Here is an 18531-nt window from a genome sequence, read left to right as displayed (position 1 = left end):
AAGTGCTACGGTTGTCATATGTATGCAGGAAAGGGTGCGGCTCCCTCTGTCTGAGAGACATTTGTCCTGGTGTCTATCTAGTGGACAAGGGCAAGGTGGGCATCCCAAGCAGCAGGGACAGCATGTGCAAAGACTCAGAAGCATGCAAGACTTATGCCTGTCATATTACACTGATTCGGTTCTCCAACTATTCAATCCATGTCTCGTAAATCTAGGGATTCACTAGAAGATGTGAAGGCTGATATGAGACTCCACAGTGAGGTTCAGAACTCCCATGTTTATGTAGTCAGGAATTTCAGCACTTTGCTATGTCCTCCGCTATTCATCATCCCACCACCACCAACCCATTAGAAAAGAGAATAGTGACAGAGTCAACCCTGATCAGATTATGAAATGGGTAATGACTCATTCTGTTTCTGTCTTGTCTGCTCCTTTCTCCAGCCCCAGATGTTCTGGAACCCCCCTTTTCCATCCTACCTTCACCTCCTCTGATATCAACCATTGGTTCAGTTTGATTTGAGCCCTCATGCTCCCCACTCGGGCTTTGCTCTGTGGAATGCAAGTCCACATCTTCTTCTACAGAGGTTTCAGGGATCACGGCACTAGTGTGAGGGCCATTCCAGATGAGTGCCACCTCTTGTGCCCAACCTGCAACCCTGGAGGACTGAGGCTAGAGAACAATGTTGATAGAAACTCTGGAGTACAGAGGAGCTAAGAGGGGCCTGGAAGAGGGGCATGGAGCCCTGGGAAACGCAGGGTCCACTGTGGGTGAGAACTAGGAAGGGCAGGGAGTAGTTTTCATATTTACTCAGATGTTTGACCTGAAGTCATAATACTCCTTGGAAAACACCAGAAATACTGAAAAGAGTAAATCTCATCATAGGACAAAATAAAATTGTCCTATGGTAAAATAAAATTGGGGGAGGAAAAAAATATGTGTATGGGCAACCAAAAAGTCTGACTGACTAAACTTGGCCTAAGAGTATTAGATTTAATCAAACATTTTGAAGTATATATATTGAAGTGATCATATTGGGTTTTATTTTTGATCCATTGATTGATTACTAAACTAATCCATTGATTAAGGAATTTGTAATAATATTAAAATAATTTTACATATCTGAAATTAACACTGTATTTATCATAATAGACAACTTTTAAAATAATCTGTCAAATTCAGTTTGCTAGTATTTTATTTGAAATGTTGTACTTCTCATTTTGACACGGGAACCCTAATTTGAAGGTGATCTTGACTTTGGCTTTTTTCTTCTGAAGCATGTATAATTATCAGATTTGCTATACATCCTTAGGTCTTGAGATCTGCCACTATCACCATTTTTATCTTTTAATCATTTTCCACTATAGTCAGGAAAGTTTTTTTCAAGTTTCTCCTCTTCATTTCTGGTGTCATTTTATAGACAAAGATATTGTCTTTCATTTACCATTTTCAGTTGGATTTTAATCCTGCTACTACATTTTTCTTATTTCATCAAACTACTTTTGCACACTGCCTTAATCTCAGCCCATTCTGATTTTGCAGCTTCCTCTCCTTGTTTCATAAACATAGAAAGAAGATTTATTCCACAAGTCTTCTTTTTCTAACAGAATAACACTTTAGAGACATGAATCATCAGGTAAAGTCTCCCGTAGTTGGCATACCTTGCAGTGCCTTTTCTGTAGGCCTCTTATTAATCTTCTCTTTCCATTCATCCTTGAGACAGCAGATTGCTATCCAAGCCTGGGGTTCTAGTAGCCCCCATCACTCACCTCACACTTCGGTGCAGTATCTGCCTTTCTAACCCACAGAGCTCAGCACTAGCCACTAGGTTGGTTTGTGGGCCTTTGCACTGAATAATGCTACTGGGCTGAAGTTAGATTTCCCTTGTTCCAACTCTCAGGTTCTTGAAGATGCAGGTTTAATCCCTCTTGTACACAGTTTAGAACACAAAAGATGATGCCCCTTATCCAGAACTCTGTCCAGAACTCTTGCAGACTCTACCCTGCTTCTGATGCTTCTCTTTGGGCATCTAATTGAGCCAAGATGCAATGTACTTCTTCCAGTTCCCCTCTGCTTTGTGGTAACAGGGGAAAATGATTGGAAGGCAGTGGTGTGAGGGGCAGAGGTTTAGTGGGTGGCAACCTGGGGAAAGATAGGGCTCTAGCATCTCGCCTAGCTCTGAAGACAGTGGAGGAGAGACAGCTTGCTTTTCTAATCTTTGTCCCTGTGGCTTGAAGATAAGGACATCAGTAGGAAGTGTTTAGTTTATTTCATCTCAACTCTTTGAATTTGGGTGTTTCAAATGGAGAATGTGTGCCCAAAAACTACTTCTCAATCCATTCCTATTGATGAGGTCCAGAATTTAATTTCACATATATTATCTCTTACATTTTGTTAAATGGTTATTACCTGCTTGGTTTTTTTCTTTGTTTGCATTTTCATTATATTTATACTGCCATGTAGAAGTCAGGGGGACTATGCCAGGTATTATACACCAAGTTAAATCAGAAATCCTTATTTCTGTGTTCTAAATTTCACTGAATTTTATTCTTAACTTTTTTCCCTAACTAGATAACCATTGTAAATATTCAGAATTGTGCAGGGCTTTAGTGCAGTGATCCTTTTAGCCTATTAACTTACATAAAATAGGGTTCCTACACTAAATGGTCCAAACTGTTGCACTTTTAAAAATTATTTTGTTTTCTTTCTCTCTCGTTCCTAATCTTTAGATGGGGGTATCTTTCCTTCTGGATTCCCTCTAGGGATTACACTGTTCTTCCTGATGCAAAGTCTCTATTTCTAAAAAGGGAGTCATAAAATCTCAAATCTGGAAGAAAATTTTTAAAAGGTCTAATCTGATCATCATGCTCTTTTAGAATCCCCTCCACCCTTCTCCCTACCTCTCACCTACCCCTACATATTCACCAAGGGGTCATTGGTCCTCTGTATGAACACCTCCAGTGGCTGGGAACTCACCACGTCTTGAGGTAGTCAGTTCCATCTCTAGGAAGTTTGGATTGTTATAAAGTTGCTTCTTATATTAAAACATGTTCCTCTTTTACTTCCTCGCCAGTGATGCTGGTTCTCTCACATATAGACCCAGAGTCTGAGTCTGTTTCCTGTTCCACACAAGTGCCTATCAGGCTTCTGAAGGCAGATTTCATTCTCTTCCTCCACCCCAAGTTCTCTCTCCTGTGAGATAAACATGTTCAGTTATTTCAATCGCTCCTACCATTCCTTGTAACTACTTAGCTCTGTCATTCTATACTCACGGCAGTTCTTAGTTCATTTAATGGGAAGTAGGAACACCAAGGTGTCTAAGAGCCAGAAGGTGAAAGTGCCAGGGAGAAGATGCCTACTGACTAGCCCAGGGTGTCATCCAAGGGCAAGACAGGACTTTCAAAGAAGATGGGTAGAAAGTGTTTATTCCAAACTAGAGCCGCTATCATCAGTGAGAGGAGACGGCCTCTCACATGGGAAAGCTAGACAGGCTAATAACAAAGTGAATTCCAAAGGTGTAGACAGGGTGAAAGGACACCAATAGGAAAGTGTTGTCCCCAGAGCTGGTGACAGTGGGACACAGTCGCCATCCCTGGGCCTAAAGGGGTGAGGGTGGGGAATGGGTCACAGTTGAATACTGTGCAAAAGCTGTTACTGGTAAAACTTTTTTATTACCTTTGTTTAAAAAATGTGAACATGGATAAAAATTTTATTGCTTGTATCTATGAACCCTCACTTTTGGATATTAATTAGCACCTATTAAGCTGCTAAGAACTTAATGGCTTTAATCACCAAACAAGGAATGAACTAAGTCATTGCGATGGCTGAAGTGGGAACAGAAAGAGACAGGCATTCTGAGGCTTATTTGAAAGGGGCCTGTGAGCAAGTGCCAAGCCCTTTTCCAGGCAGGATCTCACCCCTCTTCCCCACCCTCCTCCTGCTCCCAGAGGTGGCAATTCTATGTCCCTGTTTGGCTCAGGTCTGAAGCACACCCTGGCTGGGAGGCAGCTGGCACTGGCCCAGGCATGAATGTGTGCCTACCCCTCTGGGCCCCACTTCTAGCAGGTCACCGGGTCTGTGTTGTCACCTTGAAACATTTGAGAGAGCTGTGAGCTTCAGAAGGTGAGACGTGTGGGGCTGCGAGCTGGGGGTGGGGCAGACCAGTCTTGGAGGGTGGCTGGAGAGCTTTTGACAGCCCAGACCAGAGCCCAGGGTCCTATTCCTGACGACGTGAGCCCCCAGGCAGGCGCCGAGTGGATAAGAGTGTAGACAGTGAGGCCGGCCGTGATGCTTGCCAGCACCTGCAGATAGCAGGCAAATAATTGGCACATGTTTAAAAAAAATTAAAAAGCTATTGGATGTGAGTATTTTCTAACAGTGTCTGGCGGGAGTGCCTGGGAGGAATTTAATCAGCAAGAGTTGTTTAAATGGGGCTTCACACACAGGCCCTGGCGAGGCTCGTAATGAACTTCGTATCATGTGCCACTCCTGTCTGCTGAGGACATTCAATTTGTTAATTCTGCAGCTGGTGAGAGAGGTCAGATAGGAAAGTGACGATTGTCTTCTGACGTTCCAACCCCTGCTCACATCTTTCTAATTAATCCTTTTAGGAGCCACGGGTAGATTAAGAAGGAGAAAAGGTGAGGGAAGCAAGCATGAGAGAAATTGATGGAAAGACAGCGTTGCCCTTCTCTTCTCAAATGGGATGGGATGTGGGGAGCTGGGGGTGGGAGAGGAAAGGCAGATCTTGGCCTGCTGCCCGTGGCTCTCCTCATTCAAAGGGAAATCAGATGCTGCAAAGAGACGGGGCCCACAGAGGCCACCAGATACTCTCCGATGGTGGCTGTCTCCTTTATACCAGGGTCACAGAAGGAAGGGCCCTTGGTCTCCACCGCTTGATTTGGGACTGACCCCAGCCATCAGGAGCTACGGAGGTATGTGGCCTCCCAGGTAGAGTGGAAAGCTGTGCAGGGTGAGAGTGTGATTTGCTGTAAAAGGACCATGGTCACTGATCTTTGGAATTTTGTAAGAATGTCCCCTGGGTGCCAGAAGACCTGATCAGGTGTCTCCAAGCTTTATGTCCCGTTGCTCCTGCCTGCCTGTGTGAGTTGCTGCTGGTGTGCATATCTTCTCTTTACCCTTCCAGACCCATTTTTTCCTCTTTCTCCACCTTGCTCTCTGCCATGGACGCGGACCCCTATGGACCCTGCCCATGGACTCCCTAGCCTCTGGGCCTGGTCAATGGGAGCCCATAGTGGGAGGGAGGAGAGCAGGAGGTTGCCTAGGCTGACTGGGTTCTGCACGAGGAGGTGTGCACCTCACAACAGTCTCTCCTTCTTGCTTTCTGCACCCTCTCTCCCCCTGCTGACAGCTGTGTTGCTCCCAGCCTAGCACTACCCCTCTGGCTCCCCTCTCCCCATTCGTGGCTTTGTCCTTAGTGTCTTTGTGAGTAAACACTCCTCAAATTATCTTAACTAAAAATCCCTTTTCTCACTGGCACATTGATACTAACTAGTGCCTGATGGATAAGGAAAAACCAAGTTTGCATCTGACCCCTATTCATGGTAAGGACTTGGGAAAGTTGTGTGAGACTAGGTTGACTTCATCTCTGAAATGAGGATGATGATACCAACCCACAGCGTTGTGAAATACCCTGAAGCAAACACCCAATGGTTGCTTTATTAATACCCTGCTCTTGATTAGTAGAACCACAAAAATCAGCAAATAGTATGAAATAAGAGTACAGAGAACTCCTGAATTGTTACCAAATCTAAGAACTTCACATACTTCTGCTGTGTGACTCCAGCTTGCTGGTGCTGTTTGATACAGCATTCCTCTGCCCTGCTCAAAACTGTCCATCTGTGGCAGGCGCTGGGCCTGGTACATGGGTATCCACTGTATATCCTGATGGCTCTTTGTGTCCTTCAGTGCTTTCACTCATTCTCTGTCATATTCGTCCTGTATACATTTCCTGGATCACCTTCTATGTATGTGCAAGGCACTGTGCTAAGTCCTGGGAAATCAGAGACGAATCAGCACCAGACCTCAGGATGCTTCCAACCAAAGGTTTAGGAGACGGTTCTAAATCCCTAACTTTGATCAAATAATAAAATGTCACCAAGCAGAAAGGAGGAAATGATTACTTCTGTGTTGTATGTGTGCTTGTGTTAGGGGAGGAGGGTCTGGGAAGGCACTTCTAGGGCCTTGAAAGTTGAGCTTCCCAGAGAACAGAGAAAAACTCTACAGACAGAGGGAGCAGCATGGGCAAAGTCTCAGAGACAGGAGAGTACGGGATGTGAAGGAGGAGGGGAGGTGGATCTACCAGCAGTTCATAGTGCCTGGAGTGTGGGGTCCAAAGGTACTAAGGACAGGGGGATTCAGGGAAATGAAGACCAGCTCAGGAGTGGGAAAGACCTGAAAACTGCCCTGAGAAATTTAACTTTGATTTAGAAGGCAAAGGGGAAGTAGCAAAAATTCTTCATTTTGGAAAGAAAACTCTGGCATGGACTTCATTTATTACATGTAAGACATGTACTTCGTGTTTTTTGTAATCAACTGCACTCTAACAGTAAGCCCCCAGTCCACTGAGCTGGCCGGAGATGGATACAGAGCCATCACTGTCATTGACCCAGAGGCTTCACTGAGAACTCCCCTTTCCCAGATGCCACCCAGAATGGTGCCCCATTCCCAAAGTCTTGCACTAGCAAACCTCCAGGAGTCCCCACAGTGTCATCCCTTTGAAGCCTGTCCACCTCCTCAGGGACTGCCATAGAGTGGCAGTGGATCCCATATCACATGTGCAGTTCACTGACCAGAAACCACTCCCCAACCTGGGGGTCAACTTTCTCTTGTCCTTGTTTGACCCTTAGAATCCTTCCTCTCTCCCACATCACCCTCTTTCTGAACACACAGCCTAATCTGCCAGAAGCATTTACAAAATATAGGCGGAGTCTGTGACTTACAACAGTTTTTGTTTGCTACTACCCTGCAAAAATTCCCCAAAGCAAGATAATGCTAAGCACCCGACAGCTTGCTTGAAATGTGGGAGAGGGAAAACCCAGAGACTGAACACAATGACTTAGTCCATGAAGTCACCCACCTGTGCACACTTAGAAAGCCTTCAATAACCCCTTACTAAGTAGGACACTCCACATTCTGATACTGTGTCTACTGAAGTAATTATCCAAATAATTTGGTCTCCCAAGTGCTATGAGCAAAAGCACCAGATAGCTGAGTCAACAGCAGGAACTTTTAACTTAAATTTGGAATACGTTCATAACCATCACACCTAAAATAGTCTCTACTAGACAGTAAACTTCTTCAGGGCAGAACTGTTAACTGTAATGGTCTTAAACTTTAGAGTTTAATTTTTATCTCTAAGTTATATAAGCTTGAGCAAATTATTTGAATCGCTTGAGGCCTCAAAGAATTATTTAAATAATGATTTCAATCAAAACACCATTGGGAACTTTTCACCTTGGAATAATATCTAAGCATTTTGTGAGCTCTCAGGTCAAGTGTAACTTCTAAACTAGGGTCTAAACAGGGCTCTCTGTCTTGCCTATGTAGATTATTGCACATAAAAAGAAATACTGAGAGCGGGGAGAGAGGAGGTGGTAGTCAATTACCTCTTTATCAGGTGTAAGGACAGCACATTCTTCCATTCATTAGCACCCACTTGTACCTGCCAAGAGAAGGCCAATCAGCTGCCATTTGCCTGGGGCACGAATGAAGAGGTGGGGAAAATAGAAGAGATGACCCAGGAGACAGATGATGACCCCGCGGCAGTAGAAAGGGCCAAGGAAGGAAGTTTAGACTGCTTACCTCCAGGAAGGTACTAGCTCTCCTGGCCTCAGAAAGGAAAAGATTTGACAACCCCACTGGCCCTTGGAGTCTGAAGATCATTTGGATCATTGATAATCATAATAAAGTTGCTCCTGAGGGCAAGGAGAAGTCACTGAAGTGGCAGAAAAACAAATCTACCCAATGTACTGATCAGGCAATTGATGTAATTGTTCTGAGCAAGGAGCAGCAATCTCCGGGGCCTATGAGTAAATGAGTGAAGCAAAAGGAAGTAACACCATAAGGGAACTACCATGATTAACTGTACAGTCTAAACACGGAAGGTTATGTATAGGTTATCAGGCTTTTCATTTTTTCAAATAAGCCTGAGATTTGGATGTATTTGTGAAATCTCCCAATTTTAAATGTGTTGCCACTTGTAGGACACGTGTTTTCCAGGGTTTTTTTGTTTGTTTGGTTTTGGGTTTTTTTTTTTTATTATTTTACTTTTTATCTAGTTTATCATTTTAATGTCAGTTAAAACTTTTTGAGTTAAATAACCTGCACTTTTCACCTTTAAACTTTTTCTGTTATTTTCAAACTTAAAGATTATTCCTCCACAAAAGGCCTGATAAATAGTTAACTCAAATTTTCAACTTTTTCTAATATAGGAAGTCCCTAACATACAAATGAGTTCCATTCCAAGGGCATATTCATAAATCCAATTTGTTCATAGGTCCAACAAAGTTAACTGAGGTACCCAACTAACACAATCAGCTATATAGTTCTGTACTGTAATAGGTTTATAATACTTTTCACATAATAATACATAAAAAACCAACAAAAATAAAGTGTTTCAATCTTACAGTATAGTACCTTGAAAAGTACAGTAGTACAGTACAAAAGCTGGCACACAGGGGCTGGCATCAAGTGAATAGGCAAGAGGAGTTACTGATTGAAGAAGGGAGAGGAGATGGGAGATGGTAGAGCTGAAGGATTATCAGCAATAGGAGATGGAGGGAAAGCTACAATCTCACTCACACCTGATGTTGATGGCACAGGTTCTGGTTCCTTGCTGGATTCACTTCTGTCTACCCTCTTGAGAAAACGATCCAGTGATGTCTGGATAGTAGCTCTTTTTCTCATCGTAGATGACACTGTAGCACTGGATTGCATTCTGAGCAGCTGCTGCAACCTTCGTTTACAATTCTGTGTTTAGGTCAGGGGCCTCAAAAACTGACAGTGCCTCCTTGAATCAAGAAAATCCCTCGCCATTTCCTGCATCTTGAATCTTTGGTTTTTCAGTTACTTTTACTTCCTCTTGTCTCTCTTCAGCCTTTCTTGGCGCTTGGCACTTCCAGTACCAGCTATAGCAGACCAGCTATATCATTGCTGCTTTTATGCTTGCTTTCGGCCATCCTGGGCTTGAAATAAAAATACTGTTTTCTATACAGTAGAACACACAAAATCCACCTGTAGACGATGCTTGCACGTGACAGTGTGCACCAGACAGGTGAATTAACTTACATGATTGAACATGCAAACACACATTCGCATTTTTTAATGTTTGCAACTTGAAGGTTTGTATGTAGGGAACTTACTATATTTGAAAATAAATCCACTTTGGATTTATTTTGGTTCATAAATAAAAAGGATGATCTAAATAGTACTCTGCTCTAGGATGCTAATCAATTATTCCACGCATTTTTTTGTAATCTTGGTCCTTTTTCCAAATTAATTTATAATGCATATCTTATCAAACATTTAAATATGAAAGACTATTTCTGTGTTATTTCTTCCATTGATGTATCTGTTGTTGAATCAGTGCCATAAAGTTTAAATTATTGTAACTTTACAGTGTGATTTACTAGCAGGAAGAGCTAAGTGGCATTTCCGCCTGCTGCTGTACTCACCTTTCTCAAAATCATCTTTCATATTTTTGGTTTATGTCATATGAGATTTTGAATTATTTTTGTCATGTTTCCTGCAAAACATCCTGTATATATTTTATTGGAATTGCATCTTGCCAATCTATTAATGGGAAAGGATGAAATATTCATGATACTTGATTCCTCATTTAAGAATATAGTATGTCTTGCCATTTATCTGTCATCTTTTTTATCCTTTATATCCTTTTGTAATTCTGTTTATAGAGACTGAGTCTAAACAAATGTAGATTCAAATAATGATGTAAGTAAAACTATATGTATCTGAAGGACTGAAAGCTTAGACAGTGTGAGTGACTCTGCCCATCTTTCACTCACTGAGCACATTCTGGAGAGGAATGGGGGATCAGCCCCAGCTTCTGGCACTTTTCATGGTGTCAGCATCTCAAGGTGTTACACTAGGTTGTATAGGTTGTTTGACTATATAAGATTTTAGCTAAGAGTTCAGCCTGTGATCTAACTCCTGAGTAAAAGGTGCTTCCACTCTAGTTCACAAGCACCTGTTGTTAAGCTTACTAGACAGTTTATATTTTTTTATTTATTATGTAGTTTATATTTCCTTTTCTACTGTGAGATCTTTTCTTACAATAGTGTCTTTCTCAGTAATTTTTACCTTCTGTTACAAAAAAATCATTGTTCTTTACATAGAATTTGTAAATTCAGGTATCAATAGGAAGAAAATTAAAAGCTTTAGTAGAAAGAGAGAATACAAGGAAGCTCCCAGTTCTCAGTCCCCTACAGAAACATTAAAAAATAATAATAATAATAGCTAGTGACTGGCTAAAGGGGTTCTGGAAAATAGCCAAAGGTTGACAGCAACCAAACAAATCTCCAGTCAAGAAAAGGTATATTCAAAATGGTAGAAAATTTTGTGATATTTTTATTCACCTTTGTTCCATCCCCTCCCTAATTGGGAGCAGACTTGGTCTAGAGGAGATAGTAGGCCAGCTCCCAAATCTCTCCCTTGAAACAGAGAGAGCAGCACAGACTTTATTTGCAATGTTATAACTTGTCTGGGAGCAGCCTGAAGGATTGATCTCTCTTCTGCCTAACTTGCTATTGCTGTTTAGTCGCTAAGTTGTATCCAACTTTTTGTGACCCCATGAACTGCAGCACAGCAGGCTTCCTGGTCCTTCACTATCTCCTGGAGTTTGCACAAACTCATGTCCATTGAGTTAGTGATGTTTTCTAACCATCTCATCCTCTGCCACTCCATTCTCATCTTACCCTAAACCTTTCCCAGCATCAGGGTCTTTTCCAATGAATTGGCTCTTTGCATCAAGAGGCCAAACTATTGAAGCTTCAGCTTCAACATCAGTCTTTCTAATGAATATTCGGGGTTGATTTCCTTTAGGATTGACTAGTTTGATCGCTTCACTGTCCAAGGGACTCTCAAGAGTCCCAGCACCACAATTTGAAATTCTTCAGCACCATCAATTCTTCAGCACTCAGCCTTCTTTATGGTCCAGCTCTCACATCCATACATGACTACTGAAAAAGCCATAGCTTTGACTAAACAGACCTTTGGTGGCAAAGTGATGTCTCTGCTTTTTAATATGTTGTCTAGCTTTGTTACAGCTTTTCTTCCAAGGAGCAAGCCTAACCTGTAGCTTGTGGTGAATGGTGGCATGACTTACTCTCAGACTGGGGAAAATGGCAAAAAGCAGCAAGTATAGCTCATAAAATCTGCAGGCACCCGAGGCAAGAGATATAAATGGAGGTAAGCAATAAAACACCTAAAGTGCTGAAGAGACACTGAGGTGAAACTCTGGGAAATTAAGACCTCCAAAAATATTCAGTTCCTTTTATGTTCAGGAGGATTGAAAAAGCCACACATAGTTTCATGCAGGACATGTGTTTAAAAATGATTAGCAAAAAAATCTTAAACTTCTAACCTTGGGTTGATTTCAAGACTCAAAGTATATCCATCTATTAAGGAGAGGAATGCCCAAGCATAGAATCTATCTGCAAAGACTGAGAGAGGTGACTATTATCAAAATGTGCAACTCCATGATAAAATAAAATAATAAAATAAAGTATACAAAGAAACATAAAAACATGGCCCATTCAAAGAACAAAAAAGATCTCTAGAAACAATCCCTGAGGAAATACAGACTTCAGATTTACTAGAAAAAGACTTTTAAAAAATTGTGTTTAAGTGAGAAAGCTAAAGGAAAACGTGAAGAGTCAAAGGAAATCAGAAAAGTGATGCATGATTAAAATGAGAATTTTAACAATGAAGTCAACAGCAGAAGGAAAACTGGAAGATTCACAAAGGTATGGAAATGTAAAATACTAAACAACCAATGGGTCAAAGAAAACATCACAAGAAAAATTGGAAAATAGCTTGAGATAATGAAAATTAAAACAGACAAAGGGTGCTCGCTTTGGCAGCACATATACTAAAATTGGAACGATACAGAGAGGATTAGCATGGCCCCTGTGCAAGGATGACATGAAAATTCGTGAAGTGTTCCATATTTTTTTTTGAATCAGTTATAATGAGATGGATGAAACTGGAGCCCATTATACAGAGTGAAGTAAGCCAGAAAGATAAAGACCAATACTGTATACTAACACATATGTATGGAATTTAGAAAGATGGTAATGATAACCCTATATGCAAAACAGAAAAAGAGACACAGATGTATAGAACAGACTTTTGGACTCTGTGGGAGAAGGCGAAGGTGGGATGTTTCAAGAGAACAGCATCGAAACATGTATATTATCTACAGTGAAACAGATCACCAGCCCAGGTTGGATGCATGAGACAAGTGCTCGGGCCTGGTGCACTGAGAAGACCCAGAGGGATCGGGTGGAGAGGGGGATGGATGGGAGGGGGGATCGGGAAGGGGAACACATGTAAATCCATGGCTGATTCATGTCAATGTATGACAAAAACCACTACAATATTGTAAAGTAATTAGCCTCCAACTAATAAAAATAAATGGAAAAAAAATAAAAACAATAAAGATAAATGATAAAAAAAAAGAAAGAGGATATTTGATACTTGAAAAAATAAAAATAAAATAAAACAGACAAAGGATTAATCTCAAAAATATACAAGCAACTCCTGCAGCTCAATTCCAGAAAAATAAATGACCCAATAAAAAATGGGCCAAAGAACTAAACAGACATTTCTCCAAAGAAGACATACAGATGGCTAACAAACACATGAAAAGATGCTCAACATCACTCATTATCAGAGAAATGCAAATCAAAACCACAATGAGGTACCATTACACACCAGTCAGGATGGCTGCTATCCAAAAGTCTACAAGCAATAAATGCTGGAGAGGGTGTGGAGAAAAGGGAACCCTCTTACACTGTTGGTGGGAATGCAAACTAGTACAGCCGCTATGGAGAACAGTGTGGAGATTTCTTAAAAAACTGGAAATAGAACTGCCATATGACCCAGCAATCCCACTTCTGGGCATACACACTGAGGAAACCAGATCTGAAAGAGACACGTGCACCCCAATGTTCATCGCAGCACTGTTTATAATAGCCAGGACATGGAAGCAACCTAGATGCCCATCAGCAGATGAATGGATAAGGAAGCTGTGGTACATATACACCATGGAATATTACTCAGCCATTAAAAAGAACCATTTGAAACAATTCTAATGAGATGGATGAAACTGGAGCCCATTATACAGAGTGAAGTAAGCCAGAAAGATAAAGACCAATACAGTATACTAATGCATATATATGGAATTTAGAAAGATGGTAACGATAACCCTATATGCAAAACAGAAAAGGAGACGCAGATGTACAGAACAGACGTTTGGACTCTGTGGGAGAAGGTGAGGGTGGGATGTTTTGAGAGAACAGCATTGAAACATGTATGTTATCAAGGGTGAAACAGATCAGCAGCCCAGGCTGGGTGCATGAGACAAGTGCTCAGGGCTGGTGCACTGGGAAGACCCAGAGGGATCCGGTGGAGAAGGAGGTGGGAGGGGGGATCGGGATGGGGAATACATGTAAATCCATGGCTGATTCATGTCAATGTATGGCAAAAACCACTACAATATTGTAAAGTAATTAGCCTCCAACTAATAAAAATAAATGGGAAAAAAAATTAAAACATAGCCTACTGAAACTTATAGAATATAGCAAAAGCAGTGCTAAGAAGGAAATTTATACTTGCAACCACTTACATTAAAAATTAAGAAAGATCTCAAACCAACAGACTCACTTTACAACATAAGGAACTAAGAAAACAAGAACAAACTATCAAAATCTAACAGAAGGAAAGAAATGATAAAGATTAGAGTAGCAAGGGCTTCCCAGATGGTGCTAGTGGTGAGGAACCTGATGCCTGCTAATGCAGGAGACATAAGAGACCATGGGTTCAATCCCTGGGTCAGGAAGATCCCCTGAAGAAGAGCATGGCAACCGACTCTAGTATTCTCACCTGGAGAATCCCATGGACAGAGCAGCCTGGAGGGCTACCATCCGTAGGGTTTCAAAGAGCTAGACACAACTGAAGCGACTTAGCATGCACGTATACACAGAATAACAATTTTTAAAAATTAGAGAATAGAAAAGCAATAAAGTCAACAAAACTGAAAATTGGCTCTTTGAAAAGAATAAAATTAGCTAACCATTAATTACATTAAAAAAAAGAAGAAGACTCTACTAAAATCAGAAATGAAAGACAGGGCATCATTACCAATTTTACAGAAATATAATTGTAGCAAAATATAAACAATTATATGACAACAAATTGGATAACGTAGATGAGATACAAAAATTCCTAGCAACACACAACCTACCAAGAATGAATCATGAAGAAAAGTGTTAGTAATCACACCACTCATTATTCTGATGTCTACATAACAGACAGATGAATGGATAGACAGGACCCAAAATTGTATCTTCTACACTGAACTGCTTCTTATTTTACCTCTTCAATTAGTGACATATTTTGAACATCTACTGGCACCGTTTACAATTACTGTTTAACATCTACTGTTTACCATTTACTGTCCAGAACTCTACTGTCCAACATGGTAGCCACTAACCAAATGTGACTATTTACATCTTAATTTATATTAACTAAAATTCAACAAAATTTAAGCATTCAGTTCCTCAGTGTATTAGCTTCCTATTGTCACTAGAACAAATTACCACAAACTTAGTGGCTTAACACTGCACAAATTTTTTATCATACAATTCTGGGGCCAGAAGTTCAACATGGGTCTCACTGGGCTAACTTCAAGGTATTAGCAGAGCTGCATTCCTTCTGGAGGCTCTAAAGGAGAATCCACTTCCTTGCCTTTTCCAGCCTGTAGAAGCTGTCTATGTTCCTTGGCTAGCAGCTCCTTCATCCATCTCCAAAATTAGCAGTTTAACACCTTCAGCTCTATCTGACTCTGACTCTTCTGCCTCCTTCTTATAAGGACCCTAGTGACTACCTTGGGCCCACCCAGATAATTCCGGATAATCTCCCATCTCAAGATCATATCTTAATCATGCCTACAAATCCCTTCTTCCATGCAATGAAAGATGGTCACAGGTTCTGGAAATTAGGACATGGACATCCTTTAGGGGCCATTTTGGGGACAGATTCTACCTGCCATACTCTCAAGTTTTCAGTAGATTGAACAGCACAGATTATAGAACATCTTTGCCATCACAGAAATTTCTTTTGCCAATATAGAGTTAAGAAGTTTTGACAATTACTTACCTTCTTGGTGCCTACTTTCCTCCTCTGTAGAATGTATGTGTAGAGTTGTTGAGTCAGAGAATTAACAATTGCATTGAGCTTTATGTGGTACTTGCAATGTACCAGGCACTGCTCCAAGCACTTTACATATTTTACCTTCTTTAATCTCCACAACAACCCTATGAAGTAGATGAATGATTATTTATAGATAAGGAAACTGACAACAACCCTATGAAGCAAATGAATGATTCTTTATAGATAAGGAAACTGAGACACAAGAGGTTAAGTACTTTGCACAAGATTATGCAGCAAAACATGAGGTAGCACATTGCACCACGCCATATGCTCCCCATTACAGAGACTATCACATTTAATCCACCCAACAACCCTACAAGGTAAATCCTATTACAATCAGGAACACTGAGACTTGGTTGAATAACTGAATAGGCTACGGAACTTGCTCAAGGTCGAACACACAGAGTATACATTGGTAGTAAGATACAAACTCATGTTCTTTCCACCTGGGGATAGGCAGAGATACTGGAATTAAGGGCAATGAACGTTCATCTCACAGAAGAAAATAAAAACTGTGCCATTGCAAGATAGAAAAGCCATCTCAGTTCCCCATGTGGGCTGCCTGCCCTACAGAGACCCTGACAGTGCAGTTGCAGCTAGCACCAAGGCCATGTGCTCTTCTGCCCACCCAAGGGGGCGCTATTAAATGTTAGCCGTAGCTCACATTGCTGAGCTCAGGGTAGGGAGCTCAGCTCAGTCTTGTTGCCAGGATGATAAAAGACAATGGGAAGAAACAAAAGTTGGAGCGTGAAAATGATTTCAGAGGCTTTAATAAAAACTTGGGCTTTGAAATTAGGAAAGGGAAGCTCTCCATAATAGCTAAATCAAGACCCACAAATTGAATACAGGGCCAGAGTGATCGATGGAGCCCTAATTAAAGAGCAGCTTGGCTGTCTGCTGCAGGCTTCGTGTGAGGCCAGCCCTCCCTCTGGCTCTCTCAGTTCTCCCCCGTGACTCCCTCCCCCAGCATTCATGTTCATGCTTTCACTGTGATGGATGGCTCAAGCAAGCCTGGAAAGAAAGCTCTGCATTGAAGCAGAGCTTGGGCAGTCCACAGAGCAAAACCTCCATTTGCCTCATAAAGGAAGAGCAATAATGTATTTTCTCATGCAGAAAGCATTTATGTGGCACCCGTTCTGTGACAAGCATCTGCTGAGCCCTTCCTGGCCCTCCCTTCCTAACTTACCCCAGTCTCTCTCTGTGCTTCTCCTACCCACCCAGAGCTCTGGCCATGAGTTCTTCCAGGCACATGCTTCCCCTTCTACCTGCAGTGTCCTCCCCTACCCTGTTTGTCTGGAAAACTCCTACCTAGACTTCAAAATCTCAGCTGCATCTTTCCGGTTTTATATTGATGTTGTATTATACAGTGTCTGTCTGTCCCCACCAGACCAGGAGCTCCTTGACTCTGAGGATTGAGTCTTATTGATCTCTGGATTCTTAGAGTTGAATACAGGGCCTAGCAATGTGGGTACTCATTCCATACGAATTGGCAAAAGAGTGGGGGATCCAGCGGTAAGCTATAGTTCTAGTCTGGTAAAAGAGATAAGAGGCACACACAAGTCACCATACCACACCATACCATAGGCAAAATTTGCTGAAAACACAAATGAGCTACTTCTAGAACTGTCGGACGCCAGAGGATAAGCAAATTATGTAAGCCTGGAGGACAAGCAAAGGAGGCACATGGATGAAGCCATAGAGATGGAGCAGACTTTCCACAAGCATTTTCATTTTCTGGAATTTGGTGGGATGTTAGAATCTCCATTTGCCTTCTTGTGATCACCAGAGAGGGGCAGAAAGGGAATAGGTTTGACAGGCGGGAAGTGCATATTCTTTCAGGAAGTCTGATCTTGTTGGTGTCCGGAGAAGAGGAAAGTTGGGGAGAGAAGGAAGGGAAATCTTCCTTGCAGGGATCCTCTTTCTTTCTTCCCAAATATTTTTTTTTTGCCTGCCCTATCCTTTCTGTTCAGGTGAGGTGAAGTAATATAGTGGTTAAAACCCGAATGTCGGGAAACTCAGTTCAAAGCTAGATTCTGTCACATATGGCCCTTGTCTGTATCCTATTTGGGATTCACATTCCTCATCTGGAAGCAGGATATAAATGCCTGCCTCAAAGAGATAGGAGGAATGAAATGGAGCAGACACGCCGTATCAGTCAGGGTTCAGAGCAGGAAGCAGAAACTACTCTGGCCAGAAAGACTGAAGACAGGGAATTATGTGCTGACAAGAGCTTCAAGTCTGGAGGAGTTACTCCCAGAACACACGGAAGTGGGCCCCAAATGACGCAAGCAAGAACGTAGGGCATCAGGAGCCCCACCACCAGAGTGATCAAATTCAAACACACCACCTACAGCAAGACTGCAGGCCAACCCATGGCCCTTCTGTACATGAGTTCATCCGTACCAGGGTGGGCAGCCCAGGTTGAGGTTGAGCATCTCACAATGGCAGGCCTGGGGCAGAGTGCCAGTGAGGACACACAGGACTCTGGGTAAGCACTGTGGATGCAGGCCCTTCAGGTAGGGGCCAGGTGAGATAAAGGGCCACAAGCCACCCTGGTGTGTAACAACGCTTGGCTCCAAATGGGAGAGCAGGGCATTCCTCTCACATCAACACAGAACCCAAGGAGGACCCTGGGCATGCAGCTCAAATATGGCACCTTGAGATCAGCTTTTTAAACCCAAGGACACAATCCTGTATACAAAGGCCAGTGTCCTTCAGCAGTGGCAGAGACGTGGCCCCACTCTCGGTGGCCTTGTGGGCCACAGGCATCACCAGGGTACAGGACACAGAGGACCCGAGAAGAGGATGAACTCCCCTTGGGCAGCCCCAGGGTCAAGGCTAGATTAGGATCTTTGGAGGTCTCTGCTCTGAATGGTGGTATTATGAGGACCCCCCACCCCCACCCCGTGTAAATCAAGCTCCAGGCAATACAAAACAAATGCATCAGCATATCCAACCATGTTTGTTTTTGCACTGATGACCCATTGGATGCTTTTACTACAGCATCAAATTCTCTCCACACCCTCCCTACCCCATTAAAGTACAATTACAGCAACAAT

The 18531-nt window shown here is 42.1% G+C and overlaps 1 non-coding gene across 1 annotated transcript; it reads left to right on the top strand.

The window, feature by feature from the left end:
- The first annotated feature begins 12104 nt into the window (after nt 1-12104).
- On the top strand, nt 12105-12211 carry LOC122438966. Its single transcript, XR_006268711.1, has one exon. It is a non-coding gene; the product is annotated as a U6 spliceosomal RNA (small nuclear RNA).
- Nucleotides 12212-18531: the final 6320 nt, after the last annotated feature.

The sequence above is a fragment of the Cervus canadensis genome, chromosome 3 (genome assembly GCF_019320065.1).
Source record: "Cervus canadensis isolate Bull #8, Minnesota chromosome 3, ASM1932006v1, whole genome shotgun sequence".
In the NCBI taxonomy this organism is placed as follows: Eukaryota; Metazoa; Chordata; class Mammalia; order Artiodactyla; family Cervidae; genus Cervus; species Cervus canadensis.
This window is presented reverse-complemented; position numbering and strand designations above follow the sequence as displayed.